Raw genomic sequence first — 22,370 nt, 5'->3', positions numbered from 1 at the left:
TCCCTTCTCTTCTCTGCCTCTGAGGTCATATAATATCACTCTTTGGCAAGTATACACAAGCCATCCATCTCGGAGGTACCAGGGACTCTCCCATCAGATTCATCAATGCAAAATTGCTAAATATCCTGAATCCTCAGGAAGACACATTCTATAAATGATGTGTTTAAAACACCCAGAGTGTCTTTTAAAGGAAGTGCTCTTCGACAACGGAGTTGTTCTCAAAAGTACACTAAAGACTCCTTCCCAGGGGAACTCTATTTTACTAAAAGAAACTCCTTCATAGCCCAGAGCCCAAACCTTAACTCCATTAACTGGAAATAGACCAAAAGGGAGTAACTCTTCCCTGACTGATTGCTAAAGCCAGAGGACAGAGAATTGTTTGTCTTAGGAGGAAACACTCCTTTTGGAGCATGAGGTGATGTATAGAAATGGACACTTACATGTGTATAAACAATTCTTGCACATTGTTAGATAATCTCTCATTTTTGCAGAGTAAATCATATTCCCCCACAAAAGTCCTTGAGCTCTGTGATTCACCCTGACATATTACAAGTTTATTCAACTAGGCACTTTGTTCACAGATCTCAGGGTCTCAAGAATATTGGCCTGTTTGGAAAAGCATCCCCCAAACAAACAACTTTTTAAAAGATTTAACTGAAAACATAAAAGATTTGTGGATAAACATGTAAAAAAAAAAAAAGTGTTCAAATTGACAGTTTTTTGTGTGTATGAATTACATGAGAGGGTTTTTTGTGTGTGAAAAGTATTTATTGACATGAAAAGATATGCGAGACACACGGTTGACTCATATTACAAAGTCGAATGCACATCATGATGCTGTTTTTTACAATATGTAGAAGTCCAAAAGTCTGAAAGTGTATGTGCTAAAATGAACTTGTCTCCTACCTCCAGTCCCTAAATGTTGTGTGAACTTCAGACAGTCACTTGACTGCCCTAAACTTGTTTTTTCATCTAAAATAGAAGCAAAGAAAGGATAAAATCAGAAAATGTCATAAGGTCATTAGCTTTGGAACCAATTTGGATGCAAGCATGTTGTAACCTTCCACTCCCCTTTTGGTGACCAGCACAGGCCTATTAGGGGAGGCTCAGTGAATGTTGCGTTACAGTTAACTTCTTTGGATGGAATGGATGCAATTTGTGTAGGCTATTTTACGTTAAACAAGATACTACAGTCAAAACCCACTGTGTGGTACTTGACACATAGAAAGTAGTACAAAAACTTTAGTTATTATTGTCATCATTATTATTGATCTTATGATTACATGACCCATAAAAATCAGTAAGATGGAAATTATCACAGAATTTTAATATTGGAAACAATACTGAAAGCAAGATGTCTTAGACTAATCCTTAAAATAAAAGGTAGCTTAGGGGCAACCAGGTGGCTCAGGTAGTTAAGCATCTGACTTCGACTCAGGTCATAATCTCTCATTTCCTTAGTTCATGTTCCCCATCAGACTCTGTGCTGACAGCTCAGAGCCTGGAGCCTGTTTCCGATTTTGTGTCTCCCTCTCTCTCTGCCCCTCCCCTGCTCATGCTCTGTCTCTTTCTCTCTTTCTCAAAAATGAATAAACATTTAAAAAATAATAAAATAAAAAGCAGCTTAATTAAAATCTAGTAGCTGATGATCTAAAAAGAACAATAACAACAAAAAATTAAATACATTATCTAATGTCATTCTTCCTGAATTCAAGACTTAAATGACTTGACTTGGAGTCAAAGATTTTAATAAGAATTAAAATCTATAATCCTATATATAAGATTTTTTTTAAGCCACAAAAATAAAAGCAACTAATATCTATAATCAGAAATAATTCCTGGGCAGGGTGCATGGGTGGCTCAGTCAGTTGAGCATTAAGACTCATGATTTTGGCTCAGGTCATGATCTCGTGATTTGTGAGTTCGAGCCCCGTATCTGCACTGTTAGTGCAGAGCCTGCTTGGGATTCTCTCTGCCTGCCTCTCTCTCTCTCTCTCTCTCTCTCTCTCTCTCTCTCTCTCTCTTTCTCTTTAAAAATAAATAAATAAAGCTTAATAAAGAAACGAAGAAATAATTCCTGGGTAAGTACCCCAAGACTGCCATATCCACAGGCCTACCTTCCACACAGGGTGCCTTGGAACAATGAACAGCTTCCCCACAGGCTTTGGAATGATGTGTTTCCAAGATGCAGAAGGCACGAGCAATCTGCTAACGAGATTCAGCAGGTTGAATTTTGCTTCCCCTATTTGGACTCTGCTCACGTTCTTAGCTGTTGATCAGTTTCCAGAAGAGGGGGAAAAAAAAAAAGTATGATGGATAAATTTGGACAAAATAAAATAATCATAGAGTTCAATAACCCCAGTGAGCAGTGTTCATCTAACAGAACAGGGTAAAAAGTTGAATCTCTAGGCAGAATAAGAAAAAAAGACATAAGCCCAGTGTACCCCAAATAATTGTTAGTAAATGTTATAAAAAGTGGTCTTTCTCTGTAGCTGCCCTAGGGCTTTAATACCACTGCAAATGAAGTCACTGAATTAAGTTTCCAAGGAGAATTAATGTATCATTTTGTGACCCGTAAAACCATACCAAAACTCACTTAGAGATTCTATTAAGAAAGAAATAATTACTTGCAGGATATGGAGTTATTTGAAGAATCAAATCACTGTAGCCATCACAAAAATCTCCATAGGCTTTGTCAATAGAGAACCCTTCAAATCCTTTAAAAACCTTATGAATACTGTAACAGCTCTAATGAACAAAAAAGAGGTTTTCCGATTCTGCCAAAAGTGTCACTATGAACAATAGAGACAGAATGCATTTTTCCAGGGAAGAGGAAAGAATTATAATAAAATGATAAAGATGACAGTGATAATATCTACTGAACGACAGTGATAATAGCTACTGAATAACTACCATATGCAAGGCATTGTGTTCACATTATTTTAATTCCCACAAAAGCCCTAATGTGATAAACATTATTTGTCCCCATTTTTTCTGAAGGAAATGCCAACTCATATATAGCAACCATTTTAGTTAGACTAAGTAATACTATCTGTTTTGATAAATAACCCCCAAATCCCTGTAGCTTAACACAATAAAAGTGATTATCAAACTCACGAGCCAGGAGATCATGACCTGAGCGGAAGTCGGACGCTTAACTGACTGAGCCACCTGGGCACCCCACATCTTTATCTTTTAAATATCAGGTTAGGTTCCCTTTCTCTCATTCCCCTTCCTCTTTTTATGTAAGAATTTAACATTTTTTATTTCCCTTACATGTAGAAAGTTCATGGAGATCCAAACACATTTTCTGAGTTTACTTAAGAAACAACATTGCATTGGTTGCATCTTAATGTTCTACACAGTTAAAATGGAACAGTTTTGTGAATGGAACATTGGATGGGTGGAAAATTTCTCTAATTTTGTTGTGATTACTGAAAATAAACTTATCGTATGACATGTCTGTCTAAATAAATGCCCTGAAGAACAACATTTTTGTCTTGTCTTGGCAGTGAACATACATTAGTCATTCAGCTCATGGCCATATGATTCGGAAGTGATCCATATTTTGTTGTACTTTGATATGAACACAAACTGCCTAATGATTTTTTATTTTCTAATTATTATTTTTCCCTTTACAAAAGTAATGTACGCTTATTAGAGAAAATGTAGAAATGATGAGAAAAAATGGAGAAAATGTATGGTGATGGTCCATTTCGTTTATTTCTAACTTTTGCTTTGATAAACGATGTTGAGACACGTATCTGTGGAGATAAATATTTGTTGCTTCATTGATTAATTTCTTAGATTTCAAGTGATAGAATGATTACATGAGAATCTTTTTATAAACTCTCAAATTGCCATCCAGAAAATGTGTGCCAATGTATGTAATAGCGGCAGTATAGAAGAATAGCCCACACTAGACAGAACTGAATATGGCTTTTGCTTTGTGTCTGCCAATTTGAAACATGAAGAGTGTTATATTTCATTGTTTAAATTTTTATTTCTTTGAGTGCTAATAAATGTTCTCTCTCTATTTTCTCTTTCTTCATGCCACACTAACCTGGAGATTTTTTCTACATTTGTTTGTTTGTTTAAGTAATCTTTATACCCAACATGGGGCTCCAACTCAACAACCCCAAGACCAAGAGTTGGCATGTTCCACTAGCTGAGCCAGCCAGGCTCCCCTAGCCTGGATGTTTTAAATGGGGATCGTATTACTAGTTTGTGTGCCCATTTGCTATTGTGGGACCATTGATCTTTTAAATGGCTCCCAGGGATGTCTCCTGTAGAAGGGACACAACCTGCTGACTGTCATTGGTCATCTGCCATTCTCTTTTTTTCTCTGACCTGACTTGCTTCAGAAATATCTGCAGCCAAGGTCTCTACTGCTGAGAGACTGACACAGCCACCAACTCAGGTGTCCACAAACAAGCTTCCTCATGCTAAGCAGTAGCACTACGAATGACTCCACTCAATCCAGGGAAGCGTCTGCCTCCCTAATTACTGCTGGTGATGCTGAAGTACTTGTCCTCAGATCACCAAACATGCCTGAGCTCTTTATCCCCTCACAAAGGCTGTCTGACCTAAAGGGGAAGGGCCAGAATTCAAGGTCAGCTTCTCAAAGACCCACAGTCAAGCGTTGATTCCTCTCTGATTCTTTTTGTTTAAATCTCAGACCAGGAAAAGTCATTATTTCTCATCCTATATCAAAGGAACAAAAAATATAAACGGACAAGAATTTTTCCAAACTCGTTATTCCTACTAAGAACTTGTGTGGAACTTGCTAAGAACTTAGCAAGGATGAGGGAGTAGTTGAGTAAAATAAGGAATTGAAGGGACCAAAAAAAGCCGACATTTCATAATACCATCTCTTCTTTACAATAAGGACTTAGATATATTTCTTTATGCGTGAATTAAAAACCGGAGGGCCACATACCAAAATATTGACTGTAGTATTTCTGGAGCCATAGGATTTGGGGGGAACAAAGGGGGAGACTTCCATTATTTATACTATACACCTCAAAAATGGAGAAAAAGGCATATTGAGATTATAGATCATTTTTACTATCTTTTGGTATTTTATGTATTTGCCAAATTTGACTGCATAAAAAATTATGTACCAAAAATACAATAACCAAAGTTAAGGAACAAAATAAAATCAGTTAAATAAATGCTAATATCCATTATATATATATATATATATATCCATTATATTATATATATTATATATATATTATATATATCCATATATATAATATATATAATATCCATTATATATATATATGGATATATATAATATATATATAATACCTTTTATAATTTATTCACAAACTAGGAACACACACAATTTAGTGGTATAACAAATTTGACAGCAAATCCAAATGGACAACAGATATATAATAAAAGGCTCAAATTGATAGTAATCAGGGAGATAAAAACTAAAGTGACAATGAGATACCATATTTCACCCATAAGCCCAGGGGGAAAAATGAGTAGAGCTACAGAACTTTTTATTGGTGGAAATGTGAGAAAAGGTGTGCTTTCGTGTATTGCTAGATGTTTGAAATGTTTCAGCCTTTAAGGGGAGCAGTGCAGAGATCTATTAAAATTAAAAGTACATATACCCTAACACAGAAATCTCACTCTTGGAAATCTATCTCATAGACATAAAAACCAGTTGGTGAGAACATGCCTATAGACATGATTATTGCAAAATTTATCAGAACTTAAGCACAGAAACAAAATGAACGCCCATCAATATATGAATTGCTGAGCGACACATCACAGAATATTATGGAGCCATCGTAAATAACAAAGTGCTATGTCAGATGATTTAGACAGATTCCCAAGGGATACTATTGAGTGAGAAAGCAAGAAGCAGAAAAATATACATAAAATCATACTTTTGGAGAAAGAAAGAGAAATCCTGGTATTTAGAAATCCTGTATATGTATACATGTCAGTGTAGTATTCCATGAATGCAAGGCAAAGTGCAGGTTAATTTATTAGAGTGGTTTACACTAAGTTATTACATTGCGGTGTCCTGGAGGAAGGTGAAGGAGCTGATATAATGGGTGCAGAGAAAAGAATGATGGGGAAATCTAATCCCAGACAGAAAAGAAAGGAAAAAGAATACTGGCTTTTTAAAAAATCTATGTAATAATCATATTTATATTTTTAAGCAAAATTATATGAATGTAGGTAACTTTTTACTTTTTAATGGATATCTTATAAATAAGGAAATATACTCCTAAAAGTTGAGATATATACATTATAAAAATAGTTAGCTATAAAAATCATATAAAAATATAGACCATAGTCAAGGGGAAATTATACTTTGCTTGATATCAAGGTCAAGAAGTTCAAGTTTCAAAAATAGTCAATCATAATTTATCATGATGTCAGCTAATACTCTGTTTATGTTAAAGATCAGTACAAATTATCCAAAAAATTTTTGATAGTTTTGAAAAAATGGTATACAAAAAAGTTTCCAAAAATAGGTCAAACCTGTGAAATTAAAAATCATTAATAAGTGAGCTTTTACAGCATAAATGGAATGGCATTGATAGTACTAATTCAAGAAATGATTTATAAACTGTTCATAATGATAAAACTGAAATGGTAACTAGGAATTTCAATAATAAGCTTTAGGATTAACCAGGTTTGGGGTTAATCCCAAATTTTTTGGACAATCAAAAACAAGATGGTTGGTTTGTTTTGGTTTTTTTTTAAAGATATAGGGGCACGTGGGTGGCTCATTCAGTTAAGCATCCAACTCTTGATTTCAGCTTAGATCATGATCCCAGGGCAGTGGGATCAAGTCCCGCATCAGGCTTTGCACTGAACATGGAGGATGCTTAAGATTCTCATTCTCCCTCTCTCTTCTTCTCCCCAGTTTGCACTCTCTCATTCTCTCTCCCTAAAAAAATAAATAAATAAAAATTAAAAAATAAAAAAATTTAGACTATGTCTGAGTTGGCTGGTATTTTCAATAAAGATACCATTTGTCAAATAAGATATGAGAGTAATAAACCTGTGGACAACACTTGAGCCATAGAATTATTTACCTTTGAATTATCTGTCCCAGTTTAGTGAAAATAACTTTAAAACCAAATGGTACTAAGAACATCAGCAGAGCCTTTTGAAGAGTACAATAGCATGTTCTGGGTGAAGAGAAAGGCAAGATTATTGAGATACAAAGCTAGACTATAATCAAAGGGATGGGGTTTAAAAGAATCTAGAATGTGTTCAGAAATATCTCATCTCGGGGTGTCTGGGTGGTTCAATCAGTAGAGCATCTGGCTTTGGTTCAGGTCATGATCTCATGGTTTGTGAGTTGGAGCCCCGCATCGGGCTCTCTGCTGTCAGCAGGATCCTTCAGATCCTCTCTCTCCCTCTCTCCCTGCCCCTCCCTGGCTCATGTCTCTCTCCCTCTCTCAGAAAAAATAAATAAACATTTAAAAAAAAGAAATATCTCATCTCTTAAACTGAAAAAAATTAAAGTTCCATTTCTAAAGTTTGTATTCAACTCTCCGATATTAAATAGTCCCTCTTTTTTGCTATCCCTGCCTCCAGGACTGTATTCAGTTAGCAGTAGTCTGTATAAAGTATGATAAGAGAGTGAAAAATACCACCATGTCTCTATCATGGGACTGCTGTCTTTTCCTGTCTGATGTGAAATTCTCAAAATTGGAGTCATCAGTGCCACCTCAGAGTCTAGATGCCATATTTATGATGTGATCAAAATCATTTTCTCATATCTGACACTTTCCTAAATTTGCTCACTGTCACCTTGAAATAAAAAGAGAAGATTATTTTAAATTTTTTATTTATTCATTTATTTACTGACAGAGATCTTGAGCAGGGTAGGGGCAGAGAGAGGGAGAGTGAGAGAAGCCTAAGCAAGCTCTGCATGGCCAGCACAGAGCTTGATGCTGGGCTTGAACCCACAAACTGTGAGATCGTGACCCGAACCAAAACCAAGAGTTGGATGTTTAACCAACTGAGCCACCAAGGCACCCCAGTATTTTAAATGAACATTCTGGCTTGTATGTTAAGAAAAAGGGAATAGAAATATAGCGGCCACCATTCACAAATATAGGATGCAATGGGCATGCTCAATTTTGTTCATTGAAACCTAAGTTTGCAGGGGTGCCTTGGTGGCTCAGTCAGTTAAGCGTCTGACTTTGGATCAGGTCATGATCTCAGTTCGTGAGTTGAAGCCCCCTGTTGGGCTCTGTGCTGACAGCTCGGAGCCTGGATCCTGCTTAGGATTCTGTGTCTCCCTCTCTCTCTGCCCCTCCCCTGCTGGTGCTCCATCTCTCTCTTTCTCTCAAAAATAAGCATTAAAAAAATGTTTTAAAGGAAACATAAGTTTGCAAAACTCATTTAGAAACAGCTTGGTGTTAGATTTTAATATTTTCACCAGGATTACCATTTTGGGGACCGTATTCTAAGAAAACAATTCTAAATCTAAGGAAAAAAATACATACACATAGCTCCTCCCACTATTATCTATAATAGAAAAAACAAAAAGAAAGAACAGTTTAAATTTCCATAGAATAATATTAACAATGGTATTTCCACCTTCCCGGTATTATGCAGTCACTAAAAATTATGTTTAAAAAGACTATGTCAAGGCAACAAAAGCAGATATAAACAAGTGGGACTATATCAAACTAAAAAGCTTCTATATAGAGGGAAAGCCATCAACAAAATGAGAAGGCAACCTACCAAATGGAAGAAAATATTTGCAAATCATATATCTGATAAGAGGTTAATATCCAAAATATAAAGAACTCATACAAGTCAATAGCTAAAAAGCAAACAATTCACTTAAAAATAGACAGAGGATCTGAATAGACATTTTTCCAAAGAAGACATACAGATGGCCAACAGGTATATGAAAAGATGCTCAATATTACTGAACATCAAAGAAATGCAAATCAAACCACAGTGATATATCACCTTACACCTGTTAGAATGGTTATTACCAAAAAGATAAGAAATAACAAGTGTTAGTAAGGACGTAGAGAAAAAGGAACCCACGTGCACTGTTAGTGGGAATGTAAATTAGGCAGCCACTATGGAAAACAATATGGCAGTTCCACACAAAATTAAAAAGGGAACTACCACATGATCCAGCAATTTTACTTCTGGGTATTTATCCAAAGGAAACAAAAGCAATAACTCAAAAAGACATGTGTACCCCCCTGTTCATCGCAGCATTATTTACAGTAGCCAAGACATGGAAATGATCCAACTTCCATCACTGGATGAATGGATTAAAAAAAAAACTGTGGTATCCACACAATCTCACACACACACACACACACACACACACACACACACACAGTGGAATATTATTCGGCCATAAAAAAAGAAGGAAACCTTGCCATTTGTGACAACATGAATGGACCTTGAGGATATTATGCTATTATGCTAAGTGAAATAAGTAAGAAAAAGTTAAATACTATATAATCTCATTTGAAAAAATATTTGAACTAATAAATACAGAGAGTAGATTGGTGGTTGCCAGGGGTAGAATGGAGGGTGGGCAAAGTGGATTAAGGTGGTTGAAAGGTACAAACTTCCAGTTATAAAATAAGTCATAGAGATGTAATGTACAGCATGGTGACTGTATTGTATATTTGAAAGTTGCTAAAAGAGTAGATCTTAAAAGTTCTCGACATCAGGGGAAAAAATTGTAACTATGTGTGGTGATGAATGATAACTAGACTTGTTATGGCGATCATTTCACAGTGCATACAAATATCAAATCAGTATATTGTATGCCTGAAACCAATGCAATCGTTATATGTCCATTATATCTCAATAAAAATAAATCAGTGACAAATAAATAAGAGACTATACCATACAATGGAACATTTTGAAACCATAAGAAGGAATGAAGTACTGATTCATACTACAACATGATGAACTTTGAAAACGTTATGCTAAGTAAAATAAGGCAGACACATAAGGCCGTATGTTGTATGATTACTTACATGAAGTGTCCAGAACAGGCAAATCCGCAGAGAGAGAACATACATTTGAGGCTTCCAGGAGTTGCAGAGAGAGGGAGAAATGGGGAGAGAAGAGGTAGGAGATTTATTTGGGAGGATAAAACTTCCAGAATTAAACAGTGATGGTTGTACTTTTTAAATATGCTAAAAACTGCTGAATCATACCTTTTAATAGGGTATATTTTATAGTATGTGAATTACAGTTCAATAAATTATTTTTAAAAGACTATACCAATATAGGAAATGTTTACAACATGATGTTGCAGAGAAAAGTAAGGAATAAAATTATATAAACAATATAGGTTGCTTAAATAGATCTCAGAGAGGATAGCTGACATCATAAAGCTTACTTGTTTTTTTCATACCATATCCATGCTCATTTCAGAGGAAAAAAAGAAACTTCTGCTAATTTCTGCCTGTTAGTAGAAAATTAGTCCTTCATCAGAGTAATAATATTCCTAAACTTGCCTAATTTCTAGAGATATTGATACTACCTAAAATTAAAAAACCATGTGTCTGAGGCTTGAGTTTTATTTTAGTCAATAAAACATCTTCAGGGCACTTGGGTCGCTCAGTCGGTTCAGCTCTGGACTCTTGATCTCACGGTTCATGAGATCAAGCCTTACATGGGGGCTCTGAGCTGACAGCCTAGGGCCTGCGTGGGATTCTGTCTCCCCCTCCCTCTGCCCCTCTCCTGCTAGTGCTCCCTCCCTCTCTGAAAATAAATATATAAACTTAAAAAAACAGAGATTCTGAGGGCACCTGAGGGTCTCAGTCAGTTAAGTGTGCCACTCTTGATTTCCACTCAGGTCATGACCTCACAGTTTGTGGGATCAAGCCTCACGTCGGACTCTGTGCTGACAGTACAGAGCCTGCTTAGGATGCTCTCTCTCCCTCTCTCTCTCTGCCCTTTCCCCGTACATGCTCGCTCACTCTCTGTCTGTCTCTCAAAATAAATAAACATTAAAGAAAAATTCCTATGTAGACGATCATATCATTAAATAAATAAATAAAAGCTCTTCATTTTATCTTTTTTAAGTTTTATTTATTTATTTTTGAGAGAGAGACAGAGAGAGTGAGTGGAGGAAGGGCAGAGAGACAGGGAGAGAGAGAGAGAATCCCAAGCAGGCTCTGCGCTGTCAGCACAGAGCCCTACACAAGTCTGGAACTCACACACCGTGAGATCGTGACCTGAGCCGAAACCAAGAGTCGGACTCTTAACCAACTGTTCCACCAAGGCGCCCCTTCATTTATTTTTTTTTAATTGAAGTGGTAGTCAAAGACTGCTTCTCTTTTTAAAATTATTTATTTATTTTTTTATTAAGTAAACTCTACCCACAACATGGGTTTCAAACTCACGATGCTGAGATCAAGAGTTGCATGCTCTACTGACTGAGCCATCCAGGTGCCAAATACCTTCATTTTAAAAGAACATTTCCATTGAAACAGTTCTGTCAGAAGCTTTCCAATGCATCATAGTTGGTAGCTGCCGACGGAAGAAATATTTGAACAGAGATTTCCAGGAATCACAGAGCAAAACCATTCATGCAGTGACATGAAGAACTGACAAGTGAACCAACAGCACGGTTCACGTTACTTCATCAGAGTTTGTTGAGACGTCATTAAACTCCCAGATAGGCTTCAGACTTATCCCCAAGCACTCATTTCCTGGGAGTGAGTTGATAGGTTTAATTTTTCTGTGTGATTTTAAGAATTCAAGATATAGCCCAATGGATAAGAAAATGAATTTTAAGTACAAAATGTAAATTTCTCTAGGAACTGTTTTTCTATGTATTACTCTTTATGTGTGTTTCATTTACTACTTGGTTAGTAAATAAACTTTCATTGTTTAAATCAGTAAGGATAATATTCTTCATCAGAGATGCGCTCTATCTGGATTCAGATCCCAAGTTCATCCTTGTGTAGCTGCACTTTGATCATGTACTTAACTTCAAGTTCTCAAGTTTCCTGATCCATAAAATGGGCAGTTATTCCTTTGAAGAATGCACATACACACATAAATATACTCTGTGTGTGTGTGCAGTTTCTTTGCATGGTGTGTATTCTTTTCCTTTGGGGGAGATAGATGTATATATTCACTTCTTTAAACCATTTAAAACTATGACAGGGAAAAGCACTAGTCGAAAAAAGAGACAAAAAATAGACTCTTAAATACAGAGAACAAATTGGTGGTTGTTGAGAGTGGGGGGTGGAGGCAGGGAGGACAATGGGTGAAATAGACAAAGGAGATTAAGAGTACATTTATTTATCTTGAACACTAAGAAATGTATAGAATTGAATCATTCTATTGCCCACTTGAAAGTAATATAACACTGTATGATAACTGTACTTGAATAAAAAAAGGAACAAAACGTTAGTTATAGGTTGGGGATAAGAGAGTCCCTAGAGAAAATAAGAAGTATACGCAATGCTGAATGAGAACATCTGTCAGGGCAGAAGGCCTAGAGTACGTAGCGAATGAATACAGTAGAGATGTCCTGTGGAGAGAAGAAAAAGAACCTCCAGCTAGGAGGACCCAGAGCCCAGTGTCCTGACTATTCCTCTACTTCAGACACATACAAATGAGAATATTCAAAAACTTGACTCAAACCAGCCCCAAGGTCAAATGTCTTCATGAATACACCCTGAAGTCCTAGGGCTTGTCTCTCTTTCCTTTGTCATCACTAAATCATCCAAGAACCAGTAAAGAGTTTCATAAGGGCTCTTGGGTGGCTCAGTCTGATAAGCCTCTGACTTCAGTTCAGGTCATGATCTCATGATTCATAAGTTCAAGTCCCAGTCCAGCTCTGTGCTGACAAATCGGAGCCTGGAGCCTGCTTCAGATTCTGAGTCTCCCTCTCTCTCTGCCCCTCCCCAACTCATGCTGTGTGTGTGTCTCTCTCTCTCAAAAATAAAAATAAACGTTAAAAAAATTTTTTTAAAGTTTCATAAACTTCCTCTTCCTTTTCTCTCCTCTCTCCTTTTGTTTTCCTCTAAATGTGTAGAATATAATGAAACACCTTTTAAGGAAACTCAGAGTCTCTGCCTTTGCATTCTCAATGGTCTTTGTACAGAACTGACTTTCGAGGTGGAAACAAAAAGGAATCTTAAGTAAAGTTTAGTTTTAAAACTTCAAACCCGGTAGCACGGGATCACCACTGCACAGCTACAGCAGCTGCAGGTGCAGGAGGTGGTGAACTCCACAGTGCAGGGTCTGGAGAGACAGAACTTCCAGAAGGTGCAGTGTTCACTGTTGTGAGGACTGCCGGGTGGCCATGCAGCAGGTGCACCAGTGCAGTGAGTGCTGCCGTATACCTCCGGCTCAAGCCCAGGCCCTGGTGACCAGTGAGTTGGAGAAGTTCTAGGACTGCCTGGCCTGGTGCACCATGCATTGCATCAACAAAGCCAAAGATTCAATAGATGCGGGAAGTAAAGAGCTTCAGGTGAAGTGGCAGCTGGAGAGTTATGTGGCCAAGTGTGTGGATGACCACATGCACTGAGAAGATGAAGGAGTTTCTCCTGTCCATTTGGAAATAGAAGTTTTTGCAATGGCCATTGGAGTGGACAGCAGGAATCTATTTAAAAAGAGAAATGGGGGGGGGGGGCGGCGCCTGGGTTGCTCAGTGGGTTGAGCATTGGACTTCGGCTCAAGTCATGATCTTGAGGTTCGTGGGTTTGAGCCCTACGTCAGGCTCTGTGCTGACACCTCACAGTCTGGATCCTGCTTCAGATTCTGTGTCTCCCTCTCTCTCTGTGCCCCTCCCGCACTCATGCTGTCTCTCTAAACAAACAAACAAACATTAAAAAGAGAAATGGGAGCTTTGGTCCTTCAAGTGAATTTATGAGGAAATTAGGGATGGCAGCAAGTTTGAGGCATGTGTCACTTTGCTCCAGACACTGGTTCCTTTATGTTTCAACCCTAGAAAGTGAAATGAGAAACACTGGTGCTAACATTTGGGACAGAGATAGCATAGAGAGTTTTTGGTAGCCTAAATTTCACATGCTTGTCCTGAAACTAGGGATCTCAGTCGTGCCAAGCCAGAGCCCTCCAAGGTTCCAGATCTTTCTTAGTATACAGGTACCAACAAGCTGGTGGGTTCCTCTAACCTTCCTATGATCAGGTGGTCTGAGCAGAAGTGCTTCTGTTTGTTGCCAACCTCCTGTTTATCAGAAGGATCTCTAAATCATTTTCCATAAGCTGATAAAATGCATGGGGTCACAAATGTAGAAGGGAAAAAAGGTTTCTGGGTCTTTGCTTTGCTTGGTTTTGTTTTATATACAAGGACTTGAAGTTGATTTAAGATGCAGAGTTGGGAGGGGTAGTTTGGATAAGAACTTTGAACCGTTCTTGTGGATATCTGTTTCTGACCATCAACTGTGGATATGCATTTCTTAACATACACATTACACCTTTCAGCTAGGAGACCCTGCAAAACCAAGAGAGGCGATGTTACACTGGGTATGGGAAGCCACCTTCCCTCTCTCTGGCTGCCATGGTGGGCCGTGAGGCTATCTACAGCAGAGCCACAGGACAATCTTGCCGTGACACTCCCCCTTGAAGGGAAAGGGGGTTTTGGCTGCCCTATATACCAGTATCCAGGAATGATCATTGAAGGAGGAATTGTTGCCTTCTTAAGAGAATTATTAAGTACCGGATTTGGGAAAACCTGGTTTTTATAGAACAGAATGGAATGAAAGCCTACACTCAGTATTGCTTATTTTGCCCCCTGAAATAACAAAACCCTGATGAAACAATCTCTTGGCAACAGGAAGGTCAAAGGAGAAACAGTAGGCAACTCAGGGGTGAGCTGTGATTCCTTTAAAGCAAAAGGGGGCAACCTCCCCCATTACCAAATGCCACTTTTGCCTGGAGCCTTTGCAGAAAGCAGTGTTCCTGCCCCAGCTCTAGCACCTTTTCATTTTGATAAGCACCTTATTGTCTTTTTACCAACTTATTACTTGAAATGGTAATATAGCCTGTGTTTGGTGATTCAAGGCCTTGATCTATTTTCCTAGTGGTTCAGTTTTTAAAAAATGAATAAGGTTTACTTTTTCCTCCAAAAAAAAAAAAATTCAAAACCAATGCAGTTGTCATGAGTATTGAATGCGATGATTTATTTGAAGTACTTAGCAGGATGTATAAACATCCAACTAATGCTAGTTGTTGTTGTTAGTTTTTGTACTATGCTCAGGGTATTAAGTGACCTCCTGGTTCCCTGAAAAAAATAAGTCCCCCATCATACAGAAGTCACTTACTCTCTTTGCATTAGATATATGAGAAAGTATTTTTCTTTTCCTGTTCAAAACCCTAGGGAAATTAACTCCTTTAGGTGGGTTATGGAAGTCTAGAGTCTCAGATACAAAGACTCCTTCTAGTAGAGATTTAAGGCATTAATTACCTCTATTGAAAACTTTGTTAGTAATGTAAAATCCATTTATACAAATGCAAGTCTTTTGCTTGGATACAGGATGGAAAAAAAATGTCATATTATTATTATGTATTATAAATACGCAAATCTATTTTACTAGCTTTGTGGTTTCTTTGAAGTGATTTTTAAATATACTGAGAAAACTTTTTCCTTTCTATAGACTCATAAATATATAACACTCAGGTACTCATATGGTGTATTATTTATGGTTAAATTTATGATAGGATTATCCTTTCATTGCTTCCTTGTGAATTAATTTCCATATACTACTGAATAGTATTCTTTTCTATTAACAGTGATTTGCTTTAGGCTATGAAATGTATTTTGTAAGGAACAAGATGGTGAAATATGCTTCAAACATACCATACTGTATTTTTCAATTCATAGTTAAGTTATAACATAAAGTCCCTGGTATTAAGACACCGAATGATTTAGTGAGAAAAATCTGAGATTCCTAGTCTGGATTTGAATTTGAACTGAATTACTTAACTTCTGAGTGGCCTAAAGCAAGTTCCTTGGTCTTGTTTTGCCTCTGTTTTCTCATTCCTTTTTCCTGGATCCATGCAAAATTGAAAATAATTAACAAGGCGTTTAAAAACAATTCAATTAATCAATTGTAGTGGACTCTATGATTTTGAGGGCTGAAAGATTCACTTCCCAACACCTATTTGTCCTTTCTAACAGCACCCAAATTTCATTCTGAGGAGCTCTAGCCCATTGTATATGGTCTGGTGGGGCTCTATTTAGATTCCCTAGCTTCCCCTAGACAAAGGACATACCAACGCCCCACGATAGGCCAAAGATTCTCTCCCTGAGTGGGTGAAATAGAAACTGGATACGTTTACCATTTGATTTTTCCCCGAGGAACAGGGTCCTGAACACATTTGTTGTACAATAAGCCCCATGTTGTGCTTCGCACCTCAAGAGGAGCCCTGGATGAACCTGTTTCCAGCTTAGTTTCTCAGCTTCCCATAAATTACGTGAGCATGCGAGAATCTCCATAGATTCCTTCCTGCTTAGGTTGGCCAGAATCACCTATTTCTGTTGTTTACAACAAAAGAGCCCCCATGAATAGGTCAGTCTAATTCTATTGAAGGTTTTCTCAGAGCAGGCACTAAGCAGGGCATTGTGAGGGCTACAGCAATTCTTCAAGCATAGTGACTATTTCTAACTCACTGGGGAAACAGGTCCATAAAAAGAAAGTACTGTGTAAGGCAATGGATAATAAGCACCAAATGAGTAGGAAAAACCATCCTGGAGAGGCAGTGCTTTATTGTGGTAAAAATATCCTGCTGGAACTAGATATTGTGCATCTGAGCCTCAACTCTGCCACTTTTTACCTGTGATGGGCACATTTCTCAGACTCGCCCCTTCTCTCCTGCTGCAGTTAATAAGATAGCAGATTTTGGGGGGCATCTGGGTGGCCCAGTCAGTTAAGCATCCAGCTTCAGCTCAGGTCATGATCTCACAGTTGGTGAGTTGAAGCCCCGCATCAGGATCTGTGGTGACAGTCCAGAGCCTGGAGCCCACTTCAGATTCTTTGTCTCCCTCTCTCTGCCCCTTCCCCACTCTCGCTCTGTCTCTCTCTGTCTCTGTCTCTCTCTCTCTCTCTCTCAAATATGAGTAAACATTTAAAATTTTTTTAATTAAATATCAAAACTCTAAGGTTCTTAATAGTTTTCTTTAAAGCAGGTAGTAGACTGGGAATTAAGAACAAAAACCAGAAACACTCCCTTTCCAAGAGAATGCTTTATTTCTTCATCTGCCTCCATGTACCGAGAAAAATTTTAAAGAGAGTCAAAGGGAAAGGACAAAGGGTCTTTACTTCAGGGTCGTGGCATGAGAGACAGAACCCCCTCCCCAACCAACAACCCTCCTTTTTTTCTTTTTTTCAACGTTGTTTTTTTTTTTTGTTTTTTGGTTTTTTTTTTTTGGGGACAAAGAGAGACAGAGCATGAACAGGGGAGGGGCAGAGAGAGAGGGAGACACAGAATCGGAAACAGGCTCCAGGCTCCGAGCCATCAGCCCAGAGCCTGACGCGGGGCTCGAACTCACGGACCGCGAGATCGTGACCTGGCTGAAGTCGGACGCTCAACCGACTGCGTCACCCAGGCGCCCCCAACAACCCTCCTCAAACACACTCTCCATGCTTCTTCCTGGCTCTCCCAAGCAGCAGAGCAGGTAAGTGAGATGCTCTCAGGATCCAGAATGGAAGGACTGATGAAGCTGCTCCACCTTGAGACAGTTCACACACTGCTTTTGTCCCCTGAAGCTGTTGCAGATGGACTCCATTCAAGCTTCGTGGGAATGCTTTGCCATAGAGACTGCATCTGCTTTCCTGTGGCCTGGAATACTCTTACCTCAGATTTCCAGATAGCTCAGTCCCTCAGCTCCTCCTTACTTGAATGTCACCACCTTGTCAAGGCCTTTTCTGGTCACCTTATTTAAAAATTTCAGTCCCCTATCTATCCATCCATCCATCCATCCATCCATCCATCCTGTTTCTTCCTTATCCCCTTTTCCTGTTTTATTTTTCTCCATAGTACCATCGCCATCTGCCCTGTCGTCCAGACCTTCTCCACATCCACCCCCAACCTTCTCAGCCCTGCTTTGTCACAAGAAGGCTGACCAGTGGACTCTATCTGCAACTTCCTTTGTCCTCTGGCTTCCTTTGTTGGGTTTGAACAATGGGAGACAGCAGGAGGAGATCTGGGGGAAGAAGTGGTTGGGGATTTATGGTCCCGGCTCCATTCCTGCTAAGTCCCTGTGCATGGGCTGCCTTCCTTAATGAAGATCACAACTCCTATCAGGTGGCCCTCTCCATTCAGCTTTCCTCTCTGAGTTCTGGTGAATTCTCCATCACCTTACCTTACAGGTCTCAGGGTGTTAGGACCTCCCCACCGCTGCTAACTCCAAGGCACAATGCATCCTTTGCTCTTGTAACCCTGCTTCATTTTGTTAATTATTAACCTTTACTAAACTCTTTATTAATTATCTATTAATTATATTAATTATTGATTTTTGTTGAACACTTCTGACATCGCCCATTTTGACTGACTTTTTTACTTTCGTAACTGCTGCATCATCTGACATCCTATACATTTTACTTAATTTTTACTGTTTCTCTCCCACTAGAACATAGGATCCATGAGGTCAAGAATATCTGTCTCTTATAGAACAAACCAACGGTTGTGGGAGGGGAGGTGGGTGGAGGATGGGCTAAATAGATGATGGGGATCAAGGAGGGCACTTGTTGTGATGAGCACTGGGTGTTGTATGTAAGTGATGAATCACTAAATCCTACACCTGAAACTAATATGTATGTAAACTATATGTTAACTAACTGGAATTTAAATCAAAACTTGGAAGAAAAAAAAAAAAAGAATATTTGCCTCTTTTATATACTTCTATATTCCCAGAACTTACAACAGAACATGGCACATAATCAGAGCAGAATAAATAGTTGTTAGGTACGTGATTGAATAATGACTAAATGTATGACCTAGGAAGAGACATGTAAAGTCAAGTCTGTAGATCTTTATCTTCTCTATATACAGGGTTCCTGCCTTTACAGATGGTGTTCCCTCCCTTCCTTCCTTCCTTCCTTCCTTCCTTCCTTCCTTCCTTCCTTCCTTCCTTCCTTCCTTCCTTCTTCCCTTCCTTCCTTCTTCCCTTCCTTCTTTTCATTCTTTCATTCTTTCATTCTTTATTTCTTTTGGTGTCAAAAGCAAATGTTTTCTCTAGGTGGATGGGCATTATTTCAGCTCCCAATTCATACTTAACATTTTTACATAACATCATCTAGGAACATCTTAGAGAATACACATAAGTAAACCCATATATTTATAATCTGACATAGCTTTTTACTTCATAATGTTCATAAACAACATTGCTAAGCCAGAGGTAAAATCATGTAAAAACATTTTTTTTAATCTTTATTTATTTTTGAGAGAGAGACAGAGCATGAATCTGAAGCAGGCTCCAGGCTCTGAGCTGTCAACACAGAGCCCAATGCAGGGCTCGAACTCACGGACCACAAGATCCTGACCTGAACCGAAATCAGACACTTAACTAACTGAACCACCCAGGTGCCCCAGAGGTAAAATCATTTGAAAACAAAGAAAAGAATTGGGCTCTGGGCTGGCAGCGTGGAGCCTGCTTGGGATTCTCTCTCTCCCTCTTTGCCCTTTCCCTTCTCTTGCTCTCTCTCTGTCTCTCAAAATAAATAAATAAACTTTTTAAAGAACAAATAAATAAAAATAAAACAAGACAAAGAGCAGTCCAGCAATGAGGAGAAAATTGCCAACCAAACCTGACATATGGATGGGCAATAACATATAACCCTGAAGCATAGATTCCAGTATTTCGTTTCATTTATTATTTATTTATTTATTTATTTATTTATTTATTTATTTATTTTAGAGAGAAAGAGAGTGTGCAAGAGTGGAGGAGAGGGGGAAAGGGGGAGAGAGAGGATCTTAAGCAGGCTCCACCCTCCATGCAGAACCTGACACGGGCTCAATCCTGCGACCCTGGGATCATGACCAGAGGCAAAATCAAGAGTGGGAAGCTCAACTACTGAGCCACCCAGGTGCCCCTCATTTTAAAAACATTAACTATAATATAAGCCTCATGAGAAAAACACTTACAGCTAGCACATATTAGATGCTCAGTAAGTATTTGCTAATGTCATAAATGATAGTCACTCTGTACTAAGGAAATATTTGGAAATGACAGAAATATTTGTGATTGGATAATTGTTGCAACACTTTGCTCCCTCCTTGTAATGGAATATTATGCCCCCACTCATTGTCATGTGAAGTATATCCTATGGAAGAAGCAGTCCTCATCTCATTGATTCTGAGGATAGCGATGTGGTGTGGAAATACTTTGGCCTATGGGATGTGAGCAGAAGCAGCATTGTGCAAGTTCTGAGTACAACCTTAAGTGTGATTTCTCGTTTCAGCGTGGTTTGCTGTTGCTGTATTCTGCCATGAAAAAAAACAGCATGTGCAGGGGCACCTGGCTGGCTGAGTCAGGAGAGCATGAGACTCTTGATCTCAGGGTTGTGGGTTCAAGCCCTGTGTTGGGTGTAAAGGTTACTTAAAAGTAAAATTTTAAGGGGCGCCTGGGTGGCTCAGTCAGTTGAGCGTCCGACTTCGGCTCAGGTCATGATCTCGTGGTCTGTGAGTTCGAGCCCCGCGTCAGGCTCTGTGCTGACAGCTCAGAGCCTGGAGCCTGCTTCGGATTCTGTGTCCTCCTCTCTCTCCACCCCAGCCCTGCTTGTGTTCTGTCTCTCTCTGTCTTTCAAAAATGAATAAACATTTTTAAAAAAAATTTTTAAGTAAAATTTTAAAAGGAAGGAAGGGAGGGAGGAGGGGAGGGAGGGAGGAAGGAAGGAAATTAGAATATGTGTAGATAGAAGAGGCTCACTCAGACCAGTCCCAAACCAAGAAGACACATAGAGCCAATCCTCAGTCTACTGGCAGCCTAGAACCACAGAGCCACAGCGGATCAAAAACAACATGTATATGGACAACAGATACATGTAGGATGTTTGTTATGCAGGATTACCACTGCAAATACAGAAGCCGGTACCCAGAAATGGGGTGTTGATGGGATAAAACCCTAAACTATATGGATGGAGGAGGGATAAGGACACAGTTACAGGAAACAGAAAAATGACAACCCATATTATTTAATGACACAACATTTCATAAAATTATCATGCATATTAGCTTTCTATCCTGAGATGAGCTTTCAAGACAAGCTTGTTGTTGCCATTTTTACACCGGTGAGTCAACCCTTCCTGACACCATTTCGTAGCAAATTGATTTCCTGTCTCTTAAAGTATTTTCATTTTACTGGTATACACAGAATGGTGATAGTACTGTGTGTTATTTAGGAATCAATCTGTCATTGAGACTGAAAGTGGATGTATAATAATTGCCCATCCCATGAAGGCATTTTTAATGTTCACCAAAAAATCCATTTCTGTGCAATATTCTAGAAGTAATGCTGTGTAGTGGGTGTTTGCATCCATTTGAAGATGCTGAATATATAATTGCCTTTTTTTTAATATTAGAGAGACAGTGGGCAGAGGAGAGAGACAGAAGGAGACAGAATCTTAAGCAGGCTTAACGCTCAGCACAGAACCCAACATGGGGCTCAATCCCATGAATCCTGGGGTCATGACCTGAGCCAAAATCGAGTCAGATGCTCAACTGACTGAGCTACACAGGTTCCCCCATGCATTAATTCATTTAATCCTACACTGAAGTAGAAGGTATTTATTATCTCCATTTCATAGCTGAGAAAACTGAGGCAGAAAAAGATTAAGTTCAGAGAAACAGCAATGGTTGGATCTGGATTTGAACCCAGCCAGACTGGCTTCTGAGCCTGCATCTTACTCACTCATTCCCCACCCTACTGCCTGTGAGGATGAATGAGGCCCCGCTACTGTCCTCCAGGAGCCTACAGTTCAGTAGTGAACACAGACAACAACTACAGTATAGTGTGATGTGTGCCATATTAGCTATACAAGGAACAGGATTAGAAAGGAGAAATTAAATTTCTAGAATAGTAGGGAAGACTCCGCAAAGAAAGTGACACCAACTTGATTATCATAAATAAAATTCATATTTGAAATTCTGTTTAGGGGCGCCTGGGTGGCTCAGTCGATTAAGCAACCAACTTCGGCTCAGGTCATGATATCGCAGTCTGTGAGTTCAAGTCCCACGTTGGGGTCTGTGCTGACAGCTCAGAGCCTGGGTCCTCCTTTGGATTCTGTGTCTCCCTCTCTCTCTCTCTGTCCCTTCCCTGCTCACACTCTGTCTCTCTCTCTCTCTCTCTCAAAAATGAACATTTAAAAAAATATTTTTTTCATTCTATTTAAACTCATTTCATGTACCTA

General features: G+C 38.8%; 1 pseudogene; it reads left to right on the top strand.

Annotated features, from left to right (window-relative positions):
* Nucleotides 1-2,142: 2,142 nt before the first annotated feature.
* LOC131483808 (protein FAM136A-like) lies at nt 2,143-13,565 on the top strand (annotated as a pseudogene).
* Nucleotides 13,566-22,370: the final 8,805 nt, after the last annotated feature.

This window comes from Neofelis nebulosa, chromosome 8, assembly GCF_028018385.1.
Source record: "Neofelis nebulosa isolate mNeoNeb1 chromosome 8, mNeoNeb1.pri, whole genome shotgun sequence".
Taxonomy (NCBI): Eukaryota; Metazoa; Chordata; class Mammalia; order Carnivora; family Felidae; genus Neofelis; species Neofelis nebulosa.
This window is presented reverse-complemented; position numbering and strand designations above follow the sequence as displayed.